Source organism: Urocitellus parryii, chromosome 13, assembly GCF_045843805.1.
Source record: "Urocitellus parryii isolate mUroPar1 chromosome 13, mUroPar1.hap1, whole genome shotgun sequence".
NCBI classification, from domain to species: domain Eukaryota; kingdom Metazoa; phylum Chordata; class Mammalia; order Rodentia; family Sciuridae; genus Urocitellus; species Urocitellus parryii.
In genome coordinates, this window is record NC_135543.1 from 63496468 (window position 1) to 63515028 (window position 18561).

Consider the following 18561-nt stretch of genomic DNA (forward strand, 5'->3'; position numbering starts at 1 on the left):
TCAAATTACTAAAACAGTTTTGTTCCGGGTTCCGATGCTTTCTCATTGACGGGGTTCCTCACCCTGCGGAGGTGCGAACAGAGCTGCTGTTCTCACGCTGTGAACCTTCCCTTTACCTCTTTTTGGGCAGCACTGGGGATGATGCCCAGGGCCCTACTTGCTAGGCATTCACTCTGCCACTCAACTGCACCCTGGCCCCTCTTTGATCCAGCACATACTCCCTGTGCACCACTTCAGGAGGGTCACTTGCTGCGTCATCTTCTTCCCCACTTATCCCCACATGTGCTCTATGATGCACCAGGAAAGTGTTTTATGGTGCACTGGTAGATTTCAAGACAAGCCACCTCTCCTCTTCGAATGCTATCCAGTAGCAACAATTCTTTGAAACATTTTCCTCCACACATCTGTCACTTAGTCAACTTTCAGTTCTCTCCCTACATGAGGAGACTGAAGTGTGTAGATAATCCAAATGTCATCTATATTTGGCTTTAGAACATGTTTTGTACTTAGCTTTGAATTCTGGATATATCTGAGGTTCTAGAAACTGACTTTAAACAAAATCATGAAGCTTTGCAGTGAAGATGCATTTGAGTCACGAGGAAGTAGGACACTCTCAGGGGCCCATTGGTTAGCCCTTGCTTGACTCTTTCCTATAATAACTCCATTGGATTTGCCCACTTTTCTCTTAGACCTTGGCAAAGCTCACCATTCCAGTATTCCCTAATGTCAAGAAGAGGTCGCCATTTGAGTTTTCTATTTCTAATTCATGTAAAGTTGAGTAAATAAACACGAAACATCAGTTCCCTAAGTGGTTAGGTGGGGGACATTATCTAAACAATTAAGTAGAATGTGGTCCCCTGTCAATAAGCAGAAAATAAACATTTCATGTCTAACTCATGTGGAGTTGGCACATCTATTCTACCTTTCACCTTTCAATGAAGAATGACAAAAAATCAGAGTATTCCAAGTTTGCTCAAATTAAAACAGAACCAGTTATTTCCCCTGTGTCCACTCCCCCCAGTGCGTTCTCTCATTGTAGCAATTTGAGTAACTTAGCACAGTATGATGAACTGGTTTTTTTATTGGTACCTCATACATAGTAGTGAGATTCATTATGCCATGTCTGAACGTGCACATAACATAATTTGATCAATTTCAGTCCCCAGCACCTTCCCTTTCCCTCCCCAGTCGCTTGCTCAACTCTGCTCACCCCCTTCTGTCATTACTGTTGTAGTGAGTGCATGGTCATTCTGTGTAGGTCTGGATTCCCAGGGATATGTGCACACATGGACATAGCCTGGTTGGGTCGTTTTAGTTCCCAGTTGGAGTGAATGCTTCATGTGGGAGGACAGGCTCTGTTTTTACTCACCCTGAGTCCCCTCCACCTGGCCCAGGTTCCACAGTTGGTCAGTGTTCATCTGATAGTTGATAAGTTGGGGTTTGTGTCTTGAGTGTGGGATTCACCCCTGAGATCCCAGGACCTCCCCTGCGTCTCAGTGTACACTACCCGTGAAAGACAGAAAAGGAAAAAGCTGCTCCTCCAACCCCTGGGACTTAAAGTGCACATACTTTTATAAAGTGCTAAGAAAAAAACACTTTAACGTACATGTAACCCGCTGGGGATCTTGTTAAAATGCAGATTCTGATCCAGGCCATACTGTGTATATAATGCTCAGGTGTGTGATTAATTGCGTGTTTAAGCAAGGTGGAAGGGTATGTGTAGTTTCTTAGTAAAGGTGTCATTTAGTATTTCTTGCACATGGTATAGAAGGGGGTGACGAAGTTCTGTGTGGATGGTGTTCGGAAGGTGGTGAAGGAAACTCAGAGGCTGCTGCGTCTTGCTCTCTGTGCTGCACCCCAGCTCGGGCGTGCAGATCCAGGGAGGGGGAGGGTGCAGGACAGCTGTTAAAACAGGTTATTGGGGGAGAGTTGAGTCAGTGGCTGTTTAATGTCTTCCTCAGCATCACACCCCTCTGAGACTGGAAGCATGGGAATGTTATGTATCCCAAATAAACAGACAGGAGTGGCATTTTAGGCAGGTATGTGGCAGTTGCCCAATTGGGAATTTACCTAAGTCATCAGCTGTGGTGATTTGTGTGACTTATCTTCTACAAATATGTACTTATCTCCCCTTTTGGCCATAATTTAGGTACATTTTCTGGTCCTTCATTTTCTGGAATTTTCTTAAATAGATTTTCTGTGCATGTATCTGTCATTGGAAAGAAGAAAATGCAGAGCTCATTATCTTTCCTGCTAGCTATTTGCATTTCAGACTCCTTGAAGTAGCTTGCTGTTTATTTCTATTTGAAAGATTGTGCCAAGGTAGCAGACCCTGTTATGGGGCAGCTGGTATTAAAAGGATGTGGAGTCCCACCCAATGGGACTTACTGTGCCTTCTACAGCAATGAGTTGGTTGAAGATACACAAAAATCCAAGTAGATGCACTTTTTAAAATATCATTAAAACATTTGTGACTCTCTGCCATAACTACTCAGCTTAGCCTCCGCTGGTCCAAAGTGGTGCTGTCTGCTGCATCTTCATAGAGCTGCCATCAGCCCAATCAAAAGAACAGAGGGAAATCTGACCGAGGCCTTCAGGCATCAAAGAGACAATGAGAGAGCCATTGTGTACCGGGCACTGGGAATCCTTGTAGCTTCCTTGCAAGGTGGTTGTGATTTTCATTTTCTTTTCAGATAGGAAATTGAGGCCCAAGAGGTAGAGAACTTAGCCTGCGTCACACAGTTATCGTTAACTGGAGTCAGGATTTGAACTCAGTTAGTTTTAGGACCAGCTAGGTCTCTGACAGTTATTCTGTGAGTCCTCTTGAGTGCTGGGTGCCATTACAAGCAGTATTTAAAAAAATAAATAAATAAATTAAAAAACCCAAAACCAAACACAGAGCAGCACCATGGCTGCAGCAGGCCCACCCTGCTATTCCCTTCGGGCCTTCTCAGAAGTTTTCCTGGGCTGAGGACCGCAGTGCCTCACCTGCCTAACGAACCTGAGGCCCTGGGTTTGTTCCTCAGCGCCACAAAATTTAATTTTATTCTAGTTGGTCTTCACTGGTCAAGTTTGTCCTGAGTCTTCTCTAGGACTTCATTGCTGCATTTGGAGTCTCTTTCCCACCCAGAATCCACCGACTTGTGTCATTCCAGACACCTAGTAGACATAGGTGTCTTTCAAACTTTCCCCCAGTTTGAAAGTTAAATGCAGTCAGATCTTAGCACGCATTTCAGCGGCACTGCCAGCATCCGAGCTGAGGGGAGTGTATTGTTCCAGTTTTAGTCATTATCATACAGTCCTGTTTAATATTGCATGATCTGTGGGTTGCCATAAACTTGGTACAAATTGGAGTGCTGATATAACATGGGCTGAAACGCCTTGTCTGAATGATGCTTTTGTTTTGCATTTAACAAATTAGTATGTTGACATTTGTCACTGATGGATTTCATTATTTGCTGAAAGGGTTTTAGGGGGTTTGACAGCATGAATGGTTTGTCCTACAGACTTTTGAGAATTGATAAAAGCATCTTTGTTCTTTGTACAAAAGCACAACAGATATCTTATTGATGGACACATTAAAAGGGATGGCTTGTGTAGCTGCAACATAAAATAAACCAAGAAAATAATTTTTGAGTTGCTACTTATGCTTTTGTGTGATTTCTCCCTCTCATCTTTTTTCTTTCTGATTAAAGAATGTGTTTCATTTATCTCAATAACAAGCTGAAGATCAGTCAGTGATCTTTTAGTAAATTTAAAATATAGGTTTCTTTATACCCCATGTGCATGTTTTTGAGACAGGTGATTTTAACACATTGTAAACTCCGCTGCTGTGTGGGCGTTGCATGACCAACTGTTCCACACCCCAGCTCACAGAGAGGTAGCAAGGGAGAGCTGGCCTGTGGGGCCAAGTACTAGAATTGTGCATGGGGGAAAAAGTGAAAATTTCAATTTACAATTCTGGTTTACTCAAAACAGTAAAGATATGTGCTCTTCTGTCATTTCTTTCCTCTAGTTGTATTAGAGGGACAACCTTGCCAATCAAATGTACCTCCATGCTACATGTCATGGAGTCCTTTTTAGAAAACTGCTCACTTCGCACTTTAACCCCAACCCTATTAAAACCTACCATAAAGTATAGTCTGGAAAACACACACACACACACACACACACACACACACATATCACACAGGACTTCCAGTAAAAGTCATGATAGAAAGCTGCATATAATGCAATCTATCAGTGATCAGATAATAACGCCCATCACTAACAACTGCCAGCACTCAGACCAAAGCAGTCAGACACCGCGAGGAACCATCCATCATCCCTGTCATCTCTGCAGGGAGGGGCAGACTGTGAGGGGTGCTACAGAGGACAGGAGTGAGCAGAGCAGCTGTGGTAGGATATAGCCCCAAACAGAGCCCCTGGGTCTACTGTGAAAATCAGGGACTGACAAAGAGAAAGAAGTGAGTCCTGTAATAAAAAAGTGAAGAAGTTTGCTTTTTGAATAGCCTTCTGGACTGTGAGGACCCCTGTCCACATCCCTTTGGTTTATTGTGTATCCTGAGCCTCTAGCACAGGCCCGACACTTAGTAGGCCTTTAGTAAATGTTTGCTGGATGAATGGATGGTCAGTCCCGCCCCCACCTGCCGTGTCCTGACTCTTCTGCTCGGTCTTGGACTCCCTGAGCACAGTTACCTTGAAAACCACAGACCGAGTGCACACACCCAGGGGTGGTAGAAAGCAGGGCTGGGCTCTGCTGCCTGCGAGCTGCCAGCTGAGCCAGTCTTATCCTCTTGGTAAGACTCTGTTTTCTTACTTGAAGGGGGAAAAACACAACAGCTCACAAAGCTATTGAGGTTTGGTTACAGAGAGAGGGAGAAAAGATGGATGTGAGGGCCTTCAGAAATCCCACAGTGCCATTGTTCACTTTATTGATGTGGGGATCTCCCCTCTGGGAGGTCACGGGTGGGAGAGGTCACTTCCTAAGGAGAGCTAAGCAGCTTTGAGTGACCACAGGATTTTAAAATCAGGCACCTTTGTTTCCCCAGAGACTCAGCAGAGTACAGCTGCCAGGTGTGGATGGAGTGGCCGCTCCTGCTTGTGGTCACCATTTCTCAGGTATCTCCTTACCAGCACCCTGGGGTCCTTTCTGCAGAAGAGAAACCTGAAAAGCAGCAATACCCACCCCTGGCCCTGTGCAGGCAGGGCTGCTGGTTTTTAGGAGTGCCCCTTTTGTCTGGGACAGCGTTGGGCAGGACACAGGAAGACACTGAGAGGAGAAGCCATACTGCTGCCGAGGTAGCCTTCTGTGGGAAAAGGTGTGCGAGAGAGTGCAAATGCATAAGCACACACCATCCCCCAGACTGCCTCCTAGGGTGTCAGCACACAGCTCCCTGTGGCACCAGCCTGTGGAAAGCAGCCCCTCTGAAGAGGGGAACGTAGGACACCTTCTCCCCTGAGCCACTGACCAGGGCGCAGATGGTTGGCTTTGTGCAGACAGGGTGGCAGAGAGGTGGGCGCCCTGGACTCTGCAGGCCAAGCCAAGTCCCCGAGTTCTCCCAGCCTCTGTTCCTTGTTTGCTCTTTGGAGGTGGAGGCTGCTTTGATTGACCTCCGGGTTCCTTTCTAGCTCTAAGCCTTTGAACTCCAGGTTTCTTCCTTTCCAACTTATGGAAATTATTTCCCCCACTTTCCTGCTAGGGGAAGTGTAGGACACCAGGCTGCCTCTGAAGGTTGCCAAAGTGGCTGCTTTTTAATGGAAAGTCCGCTTCCTTCGCAGGTTGCTGAACATGGAAGAAGCTTCTACAGAACAGAGAAGCCTAATGTTTCCTTCTAGTTTTTTTGACGTCATTTGCCTGTGGGTGGGTTCCTGTCCTCTGCCACCTCTCCAACCACACAGAATTTTATTGCACAGTTTTTAAAAACACCTTGGCATGGCAGGCCACCTAAAGAAGCAGTTTAGCCCAGGAACCCTGCTGCAAGGCTGGGGCAGAGTGAGCTTTGGTTCAGCCTGGGCTCCCTCAGGATCACAGCTGCAGGCCATACTGCCTCCTCACCCCTGCCAATGAAAACGGAATGTTCACTTTGCACCTCATGGGGGATTTGAGGAATCAATTCTAAACTCTAACCTGAAAGCACTTATCAACCTAAGTGAGAGTGTGAGAAGTGGGGAAGAGAGAAGGGCACGGGCCTTTGTGGTCTGTTTAGGGCTGGGTGCTTGGCTGTCATTGAACTCAGCTGTATACTCATCGCACACAAAACTGTCCAACAGTTAGTTTTTAAGGCTTCTCAGGGAGACAGTGGCCAAGCAGAAGGAGAGAACAGGAGAACTGACCTGCCAGTCTCCAGCAGGTGTGTGACACACTTAATGCCATCTACACAAAGTTTAACCATCCTGTCCTTTCAATGTATAAACGTGAGGTGTTGGAAATATGCTTGTTAATGGGAATATTTGGTCCTTTTGGTGCCTTCCCACGTCAGAGTTCAGCTGAGTGTTGCAAGTGTAGCTGTTGATAAATAACAGAGATGTTAATCTTATTCCAATATTTTTCTTTCTAAGTAAAAAATAATTTTGCCATCTCTCCTAGTACGTTTTTAGGTGATTAGTCTTAAAATGCGTAATAGGTGGTAAATTCAGGAGAACTCAACCTGGCCGCCAAAATAAGCAGCATGCTCCATGACGTTATGGAATACAAACCCAAACCTGGTCTGGCCTCGCCTGCTCTGAGGCGTCCATCCGTCGCCTTGCAGCGTGAGCTGCGTTTGCTTGCTACAGAGTGCGTGTGGAACCAGCCACGCCAGAGCTGACTCAGGGCTGTTCTCAGAAGAACTGAGGTAATGGCTATTAATATTTTATTTCATACATTATAGTGTTTGCAGAAGCAAACATGCCGTCGTTAAGGTTACCCATGTTGGCACCTCGCTTACCGGTTTCTCTGGATGGCCTACATTTCATCCATAGTTGTGTTCAAGTCCAGATGAATTTTTGGACCCCTCACAAAAACAATGAATGAAAGAGCAAGAGAAAAAATTGAAAATAATTAGGTAAACCGTTGTCGTTACAGAACTTTAAAAAATAGGACACCTTTTGTGCTTAGGAAACAGTATATGGAATGCTTTTCTTTTTTGTTTCCCTCCCACATGAAACCTGTCAACACCACCAAAAAACAAAACAACATAAAGACACCCCTGAAACCCTCCTTATCAAGGAGCAGCCCTGTGGGGAGAAAACCAGGCCGAGTCTCCACAGCGTCCACGTCCTGATGATCAGCTGCTGTGACCCGCGCAGCATCCGTCTCAGAAGCAGTGGCCATAGAGGGCGTTACACACTTGAATGCCACATGCGTCTAGCTTTCACTGAGCCTCCAGTTTCAGGCCGAAGGTCCCTGGTGGCACTGATGGGATTGGGGTTTGTAGAAGAGTTTTGGACAGAGTGTTTTGCAGGTTGGGGGCTGGGCCACCCCGCCCTGTCGCAGAAGGATGCCTCTCGTTCAGCCTTTGTCTTCTCACAAGAGTGGGGAGGAATGGGGCCCCTGCAGCCCTGGTGGGTAGTGTGCCCGGGGATACCAGAGCCAGCCCACCCTTCCCTGCCTCCCAGCCAGCTCGTCCCTGCCCCAGCCCTCCCGCAGGCCATCACTCCCAGGTTTCTTCTTCTCCCCTGGACTCCTTTCCTTCTCCCCAAAGCATTCCCTGTGCTCTTCTCTCCTCCCCAGCGCTAGGCCACCTCAGCCCCAGCCTGTGAGGTGCCAGTGCTGGTCTCTTCACCTGTGCTGCATAGCTCTGAAACAGTGCTCTTCCACTGAGCTCTTCCCTTTGGGACAGAAGGGTGAGTGCGCCTGCAGCCCACTGCTTAGCTGGACTCCTACTAGTCCAGGAGGATCCCACCTCCTGCCCTCTGGCCTGTAGGTGCAGGGGCGGAGCTCTGGTGGCCTTGCCGCATGTGGCCAGCACCAGGCTGCAGGTCCTGTCAGCCCCCATCAAAGATTAGGCCAGTGGCTTTCCAGTTTCCTTGCTCTGCCCCTCCTCTGCTTTTGACCTTGACTTGAGGATGTGCTTTTTTTTTTTTTCCTGTACTGGTATTGAATCCGGGGGTGTTCTACCACTGAACTGTCTGCAGCTGTTTTTATTTTATTTTCAGACAGGGTCTCACCAAGTTGCAGAGGCTGGCCTTGAATTTGTGATCCTTCTGCCTCAGCATCCCAAGTCGCTGGCCCCTGCACCACCTCCTCCAGCCTGAGGATGTGCTTTTAACTTAAGGCACATGGAGCAAGCCCAGGACAGAAAGGGAACTGTGCTTTCTGAGGATGGCAGAACATCATTTGCCCAGGTCCTGTCCTTTGCACTTCTGTCTGAGGAGGTGGAGCAGCATCTCTTATTCTCTGTTGCTAGAGAAATATGGGCCCTTTCCTCCAACTCACAGCAGCTCCGGCCTTTCTGCAGAAAAGGGGGTGGGGGCTGGAGCAGTCTATCAGGAGGGTCCCATGAAGTTGCTCATCTTGTAAAGCTGGCAGTGGTCAAGTATTAGCAATTTCTTAAGGTCCAACCTAGATGTTGGAGTTGGAGGAGGGTCAGGGCCTTGTCACCGTGCTGTGTTTACCTGATAAGCTGCTGATTTCATGTCTAGAGTATCGTGTTGCCCGGCATCAGCAGTCTATGAGGGAAGTGGTGCTATAGATACTGTTATCACTACTGTTGTGCTTTTATTATGACGCGTACTCGTTGAGGTTTCTAGAAATAACTGGTATAGGTTGGGGGATGCTAACCCACCCCTGGGGCCACCATGGCCCTGGCCCTGGACCTTGGTCTCCCCCTTTAACACCTATGACTTAAAATGAGCTCTCTCTTGATCCTCAGCCCCTGCTTTGAAACAGGACATCCATGGCCTGCTTAGTTTCAGAGGGAAGAGATGTTGAGCCATCAGTGACCTCAGATGATGTAGTTGTCATGGGTTCATTTTTTAAATGACATATCAAGAAGAAACGTTTATCAATAAAGAGGGTGGTATTCATTGCCCAGTGATTCAGCTCTTTGTTGTCATGGCCTCGCCCAGACTCCTCCGAGCAGGGCTGGGTCCCTGTGGCAACTGAATGATGTCGTGCAGTCCGAGGGGAACTTTGAGCTGGCCAGGATGGTAAAGGAGTGCGTCACCATGGCATGCTTCTGAACGTAACTGAAGCGCACCGGGCTGTGGGACGGTGTCTGAGCTGTTCTTACAGGTGTGTCTGAAGGGTGCAGGGTATTAAGTATGACTTAATGTACTCAGTGGGTACATTCAACTGGAAGGACTGGGTGGCAGGTCACTCTGCTGACAGGGTTCCTTGCCCCGGGTCCTCCATGGACCAGACAGAGACCTCCTGGGTGTTTTGCTGCCTGTCTCTTTTGACTGTTGGCTGAAGTGTGTGCAGGTAGGAGAGAGCACGCCTTCAGTGTGCAGCTGCTGCATGTTCACACACTTGAACACACTGCTGCAACCAGCTCCCTGCCTGAGAAGCTCAAGGTGCCCCCTTCCAGGCAACTCCCCACAACACACACACACACACACACACACACACACACACACACACAAGCCAAGAGCAGAAATTGAGGATGGATGTGCTAGGAAGAGTGTTGCTTTCCTGATGGGAGGGGTCAGTCTTGCTGTCATAGCACTCCCACTTTTCTCCTGTGCCAAAGATGGCGCTTGGAGCTGTGGTGGTGAGCTCTCGACCACAAGGTGCTGATATAAGGACGAAGGGAGCGTGGTAAGGAGAGAGAATGGGAAGATGGGCGCCCAGCTGTGAGGGCAGTGGTGGGATTCTGACCCACCGGTCCCCACTCTCCTCTGAGGTCCTCTGAGGTCCTGTTCCCAGAAGGGAGAAGACCTTTCCTGAGTATGCCAGGGTGGTTGTTTTCTGTTACCTTCTGTTACTTGCTGCTGAACACTTTCCAAATGTAACGTGTCTGGGTCCCTTTGAGATCACAAGAGGACAACCAGCCAGAATGGGGGCGACGTGGGCAGGGGGGCTTATTTAGAAGGAAGGAATTCCTGTGATCCTCTCCCACACTCTCACCATGCCAAGCACATCCAAGTGAGGAGGAATCAAGGGAACCTTCCAGAGAAATGGGATTAGCTCTAGATAGCCAGTAAGCCTAATTCATTCCATCTGGGGAGAAGAAATGTAGGGCTTGTAATTCTAAATGAAAAGGTTAGTTAAAACCAGGAGAGTTTGGAGAGCAAACCTTTTGTTTATTTTTGTTCTGGTGAGGTTTACTACCTTTTAAAGGGAAGTGCTGTTAAGTTGACTACCTCTGAGAACGACCATCTGCCCCCTACTTTCCAGGACCACCCTGGAAAATACACGGCATGATTTCCTTGGGTCTCTTTGAGCAGGCTGTGTTGTTCTGTCCACGGAGTCACAGTTTGAGGTTTGAAAACATGGATCAATTGTTTATGAACCCCAGTAGCCAGGTGATCCCTTGCCTTATGGCACTTCTTGATGCAGATGAGTACTTTCAAAATTAAGAGATCCGTTCACTTTATAAGCGGCTACTAAGAAGCTAAGAAGATCTCTGATGGGATAAAGATAGCTCCACAGGCTAATCCTTTTAACAAAGGTGCTGATATATATTGTGGCAGCTGAATGCTCCTTTATAGCCAAGGGAGAACAATCAGTGAATTCATTCATTTAATTCAGGAATTTTTTTCTGTTTACACTTTAAACAAACATGTCAGTTGTTTGCTTAGTTAACAAGCACTGCCTTCATTATAAGCCATTAGTGGCTAGTAATAATTGAAACTGTGTTTGGGTTTCAAAAATACAATAAACCTAATTAATTCCATCCTGAGTGACATGGAACTTTAGTGACTGACCTGATCTAGGCTGAGATGTAGGGCTTTTCCCTCTCGTGAAGCAGGACTTTGCTCAGTCATTTTATGGCATACCCAAAATAAAGGTGAGAGTAGAATTTTTTTTTTTTAGAAAAACTAAACAGAGGTTAAATCCAAATGCCTATAAAAAGAGGCAGGCAGCAGATGTCAGTGAGGAGTGGAAAGGAACCCTTGGTTGTCTCTGCCTACTTTGCTGAAGACATGGGTAGAGGGAATAATTCACTTTTCTCTTTTTTTCTTTAAATTTATTTTTAATAGATACATAAAAACTGTATGTATCAAAGGGGTAATATGGTATTTCTGCACATTACAGGATGTAATTTCTAACAGTATATCATGTAATGTTTAATGAGGTTAAATGTTGCATAAGTGCTATAAGAAAAACACACACACACACGTGATAAGTGACAGGTGTGCTCAGAGACAGCTGGGCACTCAGTGGTGGGGACCTCAGCAAACTGGAGTGCCCTGGCCCTCGGCCCTCTGTATGGAGGCCAGCTACTATTTAGTTGTGGTTGCTACATAAGAATGTGGGCCTAGTGTGGCCAAATCTTTCAGATTTCCAGTATAATTTTAAAATTGGGATTTTTAGGTAGAATCTGCCCACATAAAAATTTTGGCAATGGATTTTTTTTTTTTTTAAAGTTCTCTTTAGCCACCACTATGTAGATCAGTAGCTCTTGGTGAGATCCCTGGACCACTAACACCAGCATCATCTGGGAATTTCATCAGATGCACATTGTCCGGCCCAGCTTGGTTCTTTAGAACCAGACTCTGCGCTGAGGCCTGGCAGTTGGTTGCAGAGCCCTCCAGGCAGAGCTAGCAGGGTTAGTACTATTACACGAATGCAGATCAAAAGTTGCTATTTGTCATTTGCCTGAAGTTCAAATCTAACTGATTGCCTTGTCTTTCACCCAGCGGCTCTGACCTCAGGTGATTTGGGGGTACGCTGATGTCAGTCAGGCAAAATAAGTACATGTACCAGGCAGCTTGTGTTTGCATCAGCTCTGACTGTGGTGTAACTTCTCTGTGGCTTAATCTGTGTCTTCGAAAAACAGGGAAACAACAGCCGGATCTCCCTCAGTGGTGTCGTTAGATCTGGGTGAGTTCATGAGCACTAAGTGCCAGTGTGTTACTCTTGAGACCAGAAACTGTGTCTTAAGTGTTGACGACCTCCATTTTTTACCTCCTCCACCACCGTCTTTATCACAGAACATTTGGACTTGTCTTCTTGGATGTTTCTTCTACTTAGTCACAAAACTGATGGCCACTCCCTAAGGCAGCGCTGGTGCGTCTTCCTACCTAAAGTGGCCTCGTGCTTTGAAATTTAGCTGACAGTATGACCACATGGCTGGTAGGGGGAACCTGTATTCTCCCATCCACATTCTGTTTTCAGCGCTCTCTGTGAGTCTGCAGTGTCTTTGCTGCATGAGGGCCTCTTGCTCTGTGGACTGGCCCTTCTCCTCCAGCCAGTGAGGCTCATGCATATCTTTCTGATGGCAGTAGAGTTCCAGAGAGCCTGTCCAGGGTTCGGCCGCTTGCTCTCCTTGGTAACAACTGATGGCTCACTCACCAGTTCAGTTTTGAAGGGCTCCTTGGGAAATGCCTGCACCTGCTTTCTCTAGACAAGGAGCTCCGGGAGGCCTGATTTGTGGATACAAGGAGTACATCTCAAAGGAAACCAGTAACCAAACTGCTCTGATTGAGGGTGGTTCCAAGGTGCCCAGACATGTCCCATTATGAAGCATTTTTCCAAGCTTCCACATGGCCACAAACGATGGACTCTTATACATGAGTGAAAACCAACTGGATGAGCAATTATGGCTCTCAGTTGTACCAATTTATTGCTGTTCTGGGATTGAAGCAAAATGCATTATTTTATTAAAAAAAGATTTCCCCTGTATCACAGCAGAGGTTAATTTTATTAGCTCTTTTTATGGGAACAAACATCCTCGCCCTGGTTGGGAGGACAAGGGTGGGGAGAGTGGGGCAGAGAAAATTGCATTTTGTCATGCATGTGCTCCTGTGCAGGAGGCTGCCAACATGTTCTAGCTGGTAATTACTGACTTACAAGAGAGTTCTTTAGATTCTGTAAAAAAGGAACAGCTTTCAGTTCTGAGTCATTTAGAAGCAATTCAGAAGGCTCGATCGACTACAATAAATATGTGTCCATACAGTATGGGTATGGGTGGGTCCCTGGTACCCAAGACATATAGTTATTAGGATGTTCAGTAACCTCCAAAAAAGTTATTTCTCTGCTTCACCTGTGCGAACCGAGAGACTTCTTAGGCAGAGCATGTTTTTTAAGATTCAGAGAAGAAAAGTCATCCAAATGGAGTTAGAAATTCAAATAATTGTTTTGCCTCCATTCTTCAGAGTTAAAATAGGAGACATTCACATGCAGCTCCATTGAGCTTTTCAGAGGAGTGTGATATCAGGCACATACCCTGCTCCTCCTGGGCAGGGCCCACAGCGGATCACAGGATGCACCCAGGCTGCGTCCTCTCTGTTCAGCCTGCAGAGCTGCTGCCTGGCTCAGGTGGTCGCCATGTCCTGGAGCCAGGTGGCCTCTGTCCTGTCATTGCCGTGCTGCTGTTCGGTTAGCAGCAGGCCAAGGCTTATGCGAAACCATATTATGAGGCTAGGGACAGTGATTTGGTATCCCTGGCCTCCTCTGCCTTCCCTCAAGCCTCTCTGGGAGCCCCTCTCTCCTTGCCAGTGCCCTCTGTTCTCTAGTTGGGAGCCTTTTTCTTCCCCCATGAGTGCCCATCTCCGACCCCGACAGGACCCAGGCATGGGTCCTTCAGCCTTCCATGTGGAATGAAGCCGTAAACTGCTTCTCCTGGGGTGGCCCAGGAGGTAAGCGGGGCAGGACAGCGAGATTGTGGGCAAGGAGTGCCTAAGCCACAGCCTGGTGTTTTCAACATCATGGGTGCTTGTTCATATTGTCCGCCCTGCTCCTGCAGTCGCCTGCTGTCTCACGTTGTCACTTCTACTTCCCGGGTCTTGTTGGATCTCCTCATGTCCTTCTTCCTTCCTTCCCTGGCCTGCCTCCCCCATCTTGTCTGCCTCCCTCAGCTTGTTTCGCTTCTCTCCTCGGCTTCCTTGTTCCCTTGCCTCCTTCCTTCATCCCATTGTCCGCTTCCCGCTCGGGGCTGCTCGCCCCGTTCCAGGCTGCTTGCCCCGTTCCAGGCTGCTTCCTCGCCTCCTCCTCTTCCCCACCTCCGTTCCATGGCCGCACGTTGCTGCCTTCATGGCTGCTGCAGCCCCCTGGGCTTTGGGCTGCTTTAGAGCAGATTCTCACACTTCTGTTGACACTGGTGGAGGCAGGGGCCAGGGGGGCAGGCTGGCCTGTCGCCCTTCCAGGACCTGAGCCACACACCAGTGACGATCTCACACTCTCGCACGTGTTGGTCTGAAGGGTTCTCTCGGAGTCCTGCTAGGGACTCCATAGTAATTGTACTAATGTACAATCCCACCAGCTGTAAAGGCCTTCCTTTCCCTCTACATCCTCTCTTGCACTTATCATTACTTGTGTTCTTGAGGGCTGCCATTTTGACTGGTGTGAGACGAAATCTTAAGAGTATGGTTTTGATTTGCATTTCCCTAATTGCTAATGATTTTGAACATTTTTTCATGTTTTATTGGCCATTTGTATTTCTTCTTTGATAAGTATCTGGTCAATTCATTTGCTCACTTACCAAATGGGTTATCTAATTATCTGGTGTCTTTTGAGTTTTTTATGTATTCTGGATATTAATCCTCGGTCAGAAGAGTAGCTAGCAAAGATTTTCTCCCATTCTGTGGGTTCTCTCTTCACATTCCTAATTGTTTCCTTTGCTGCGCAGAAGCTTTTTAACTTGATGCTGTCCCATGTATTAACTCTTATAAGCCTTTAGTTTAAAGATTATACCTTGTGGCTCTGGCGGGACAGCAGATGAGGAAAGTGGGAGGTGACTGTTCCCTGTGTGGTCTCAGAGCTGGAGGAAGAAGGGTCCTGAGCTCATTAGACCTGAGCCAGGAGATGGAAACTAAAGTGTTGTATTCAGAGACAAGGGTAGGGGTTGATTTGTAGATGCCCTAGCTCAAGTGCCAGCGTGTGTCACTGACACATGGTGAAGGAAAGAGAGAACCTGTTGTGAGCCTAAGGGCAGGGGATGGAGAATTTGTCCCCCATTTCAGGTTGCTCAAAACTACTGTGAAGGTCCATTTCATTGCTTCCAGTTCTTTTAGCAAGTCATCAAATTATACCAGCAAAAGTCGTGTTCTCCTGATCCCAAGACCCAGAGAACTACCCAGTGGGACTCTGGCGGGAAAGGAGCTGGTTTCCCTGTTCCTTGGTTCTTTCTTCCTCTCCGTCACAGGATGGTGGAGTCCATATGTTGTTGAAACTGAAAGATGTTAAACTCTCAAGAAGGTCAAGCTGGGAAATATGTCCTTGAGATGCCACCAAGGCTCTGTAGAAGAAGTGAATTTGCTCTCTGTGAGGGTGTGGGGATCTGCTCTGGTGAAGGGGAGGGGTGGCCTGGGGCAGTTCTGCCGGGGCTGCCTCTCCGGCCTGTGGCTGCAGCAGCTCTTGCTGGAGCACACAGTGCCTTATTGCTCCCTGAGCAGCAGGACTGGCCATGCTGGCCAGGTCTCCCTGGAAAAAGCAGAAATAAATCAAACACCAGCTCCTACTTCACATCTGATGAAATTCTCCATTTCCGCTCCAAATTGAATTCCTCCCGGAGGATGTGAGCAGCTCAGGGAGTAATGAAGGCGCTCCTTCCTCCTCTGCTTGAAGCATGTTTTAGATTAAGGGAGGCAGCATTCTAATCTGGGTGGGGAGGTGGCGTTAAGGGGCAGTCTTGAGAACCTCTTCAGACCAGACATGATCTTCTTAGTCTCAAGGGGCAGGCAGCAGGCATGCAGTTGGCTCTGCAGAAAGCAACCTCTGCCAGGCTGGTGGTCTCCTGGGGAAGAAGGGCAGCAGTGGCCTGCCTGCTGTGGCTGCCCACCACCCCTGCCTGCCCACCCGCCACCAGATGGTGGAGAAAGCGAGCAGGAGGTGTGCGCTCCCGAGATGCATGGCATCACTTTTCTATTCACTAGTGACTCAAGAGAAAAAAAGAAAGGAATACGTTTTAGGACGAAGATGTTATTGAAGGCATTATCTTCCATCCTTTGTAGTGGGACACAGTGGGGACAGTTTGGCATTTGCAGAGGCAGTTGACACAGACTCTTTTGGGGGGAAGAGACCCCATTTCCCAGTGGGCCTTGTCAGAGTGAAGACTGATCACAGCAGGTTGATGGGACCCTGAGTCTGATGCTGAGGACACAGGCGGTGGGACAGGCCTGGAGTGAACTGCAAAGGTCAAGGCCAAGGTGGTACTAGAAACTCTACAGGTGTGTTCTGGGTTGAAGATGGACTTGAGGTATTTTATTCATCAGTGAAGGAATAGGCAGTATTGCCCTTGAAGTGGGCTTAAGAGCATGGTTTCACTTTTCTTCAATTGCTGTTAAAGAAAAGCAGTTTTTTTGGGGAAAAAAAAGATAGTGGTTTTAAAAGTCTGCTTACCTTAAGAAATTCTGACAGGGTCAAAAGGGAAGGAACTTCTCCCTGAAAGAATATTCAGTTGATCCTTTTATGTTGGAATTTTGTTCATACCCTTGAGACAGGTTGTCAAAACTTCACTCTGTTTTTATTTTAATTTTAAGAAAGAAGCCATCTCCTTCTGAGGGAAATAGCCCCAGAAGACGCAGTAGGTAAAATCCAACCTTAGAGGACAAACTAGGCTGCTGGAGGCAGGAGAGTCGGGGTCCCAACAAGAAAATTGCCTTTTAGGGAGGGGCTATGTTTCCACTGATAACAGGGTCATTTATATCAAGTCTAGGGCCCATCTGGGAGGATGTTTAAACTTCAGTCTCCTCAGAAGACAGTAGAAAATACATTTGTCCCAGACTGGAAGAAAGGATGATGGTGGAAGTGGGAATTCATGTCTAATTCAGTAATGTCAGGATCTGCCCCAAGGCGCCCAGGCCTGGGTGGTGCCTCCAGTGTGCGGAAGGGTGGGGGAGGAAGTCTGGTGGAGACTCAGGACTGTGCAAGGGGAAAAAATGCAAGGGCAGGAAGGTGAAATGCCACCCCCAGCTGCTTTCCTGCATTCCTTCAGGCCCTAACAGAGGGTTATTTGCCTAAGTGGGCCTTAGCTGGGCTTCCCCTGGGACAAGGCAGCAGGCAGTCCCTCTAGACGGCAGAGGCCTTTTCTTCCTGAATGGTTTTGTTGGTGTTTCAGTCATCATGTAGAACCTTCCTGGCCTGAGTGGATGGTCAGCTGTCAGGTCTCTGAACCAACATGCCCATTCCCTGGCTGGGAGACCCTTCCCAAGCCTTCCCAAGTACGCTCATTTCTGAGCCTGTGTTATAAGGCCTCAAGTTGCTTCTGTTTTGTTTTAGCCAAAAGGGTGAAATGCTGCCAGCAGTATGTCTGGAATGTTATTTACTTGGTACATTTCTGTGGCTTTTCTTGTAGCATTGCACATGCCAGAGCTTGGGGTCATTTACTTGAAAATGCCAGGTTGCACAGTCTGTCTTCTCAACAGGGTAACTTTCTCAGTAAGGGGAAGCCAGCTCCTGTGCCTCTCAGTTCCTCCCTCTGCCTCCCTCTCTCCCTCCCTCCCTCCCTCCCTCCCTTCTTTCCTTTCTTCTTTCCCTCCTTTCCTCCCTCTTTTCTTCTCCCTTCACATCTTCATATATACATGTGTACACACACACACACACACACACACACACACACACACACACGTTTTTCTGAGTTAGTGGTCTCACTGTGGAATCGCACCCCTTTGTCCTCAGTGCCTCCACTCTAAGTTGGCTTTCTGGTGACTCTAGAGAGCTCAGCAGAGGCCCTTGCATTTGTGTGCCTTGTCTGTTACTACTGCACGTGAACGTTGTCAGCTTTGGCAGACTGAGTCCTGCAATTGCCCTGAGCCTGCTGGGCTGAATGGGTGATGTTGTGCAAGAGAGATCTGGGTGGGGTCTCTCCAGTGGTGGCCTTGGGGGCGGATGAGAAATCAGCAAGGAGTCTTGGCTTGCTCAGAGCTGACATGATGGCAAACAAATGGCTTTTGAAAGAAAGAACCAGCGTGTGCAGTTTCTTAATTTTAAAGGTTTCACAACTGGTTTTGTTCAATTGATGAAGAAGAGATTTTTAAGAAGGAATTCTTTATTAGGAAGACTGTAAACAATTCCGAGATGAAGGATGATGCTGGGTAGAAGCCGAGGAGGAGGAGTTCTGTTTGCCGCTTCTTTCCGCAGCCCCCTCCCTCCCCTTCATTCATCTATGCAATTTTAATCATGGTATTTGGGGTTTTAAAACAAGGTATGGAAAATGAGATTAGATAAATCTCCCCATCTGGTGCCAGCCCTGGGGCCGTTTGCACACCTGGGTGGGTTAACTCCCTACCTCCCCCATTTTTTCCTTAGGTCATGTGAGTCTGTTAGTGCCTACAGATTCCACTGAAAATCTTTGTTTTCCAAAGGCTCAGACCTTATCTGGGTCTCTTGGAAACCTCCCACACCCGGGGCACCTGTTGGGTTGTTAACTTCCACCAGGCCCAGTGAGCAATGGAAAATTTGGGGTCCCATTCTGTTTTGCCTTTTCCTGTCCTTCTGCATGACTTCCCGATTTGCCTGTGAGCTGCTGGGAT

The 18561-nt window shown here is 47.6% G+C and overlaps 1 protein-coding gene across 1 annotated transcript in view; it reads left to right on the plus strand.

The window, feature by feature from the left end:
* Aopep (aminopeptidase O (putative)) overlaps nt 1-18561 on the plus strand; it is a 309373-nt gene that overhangs the window by 147840 nt on the left and 142972 nt on the right. The window lies entirely within an intron of this gene.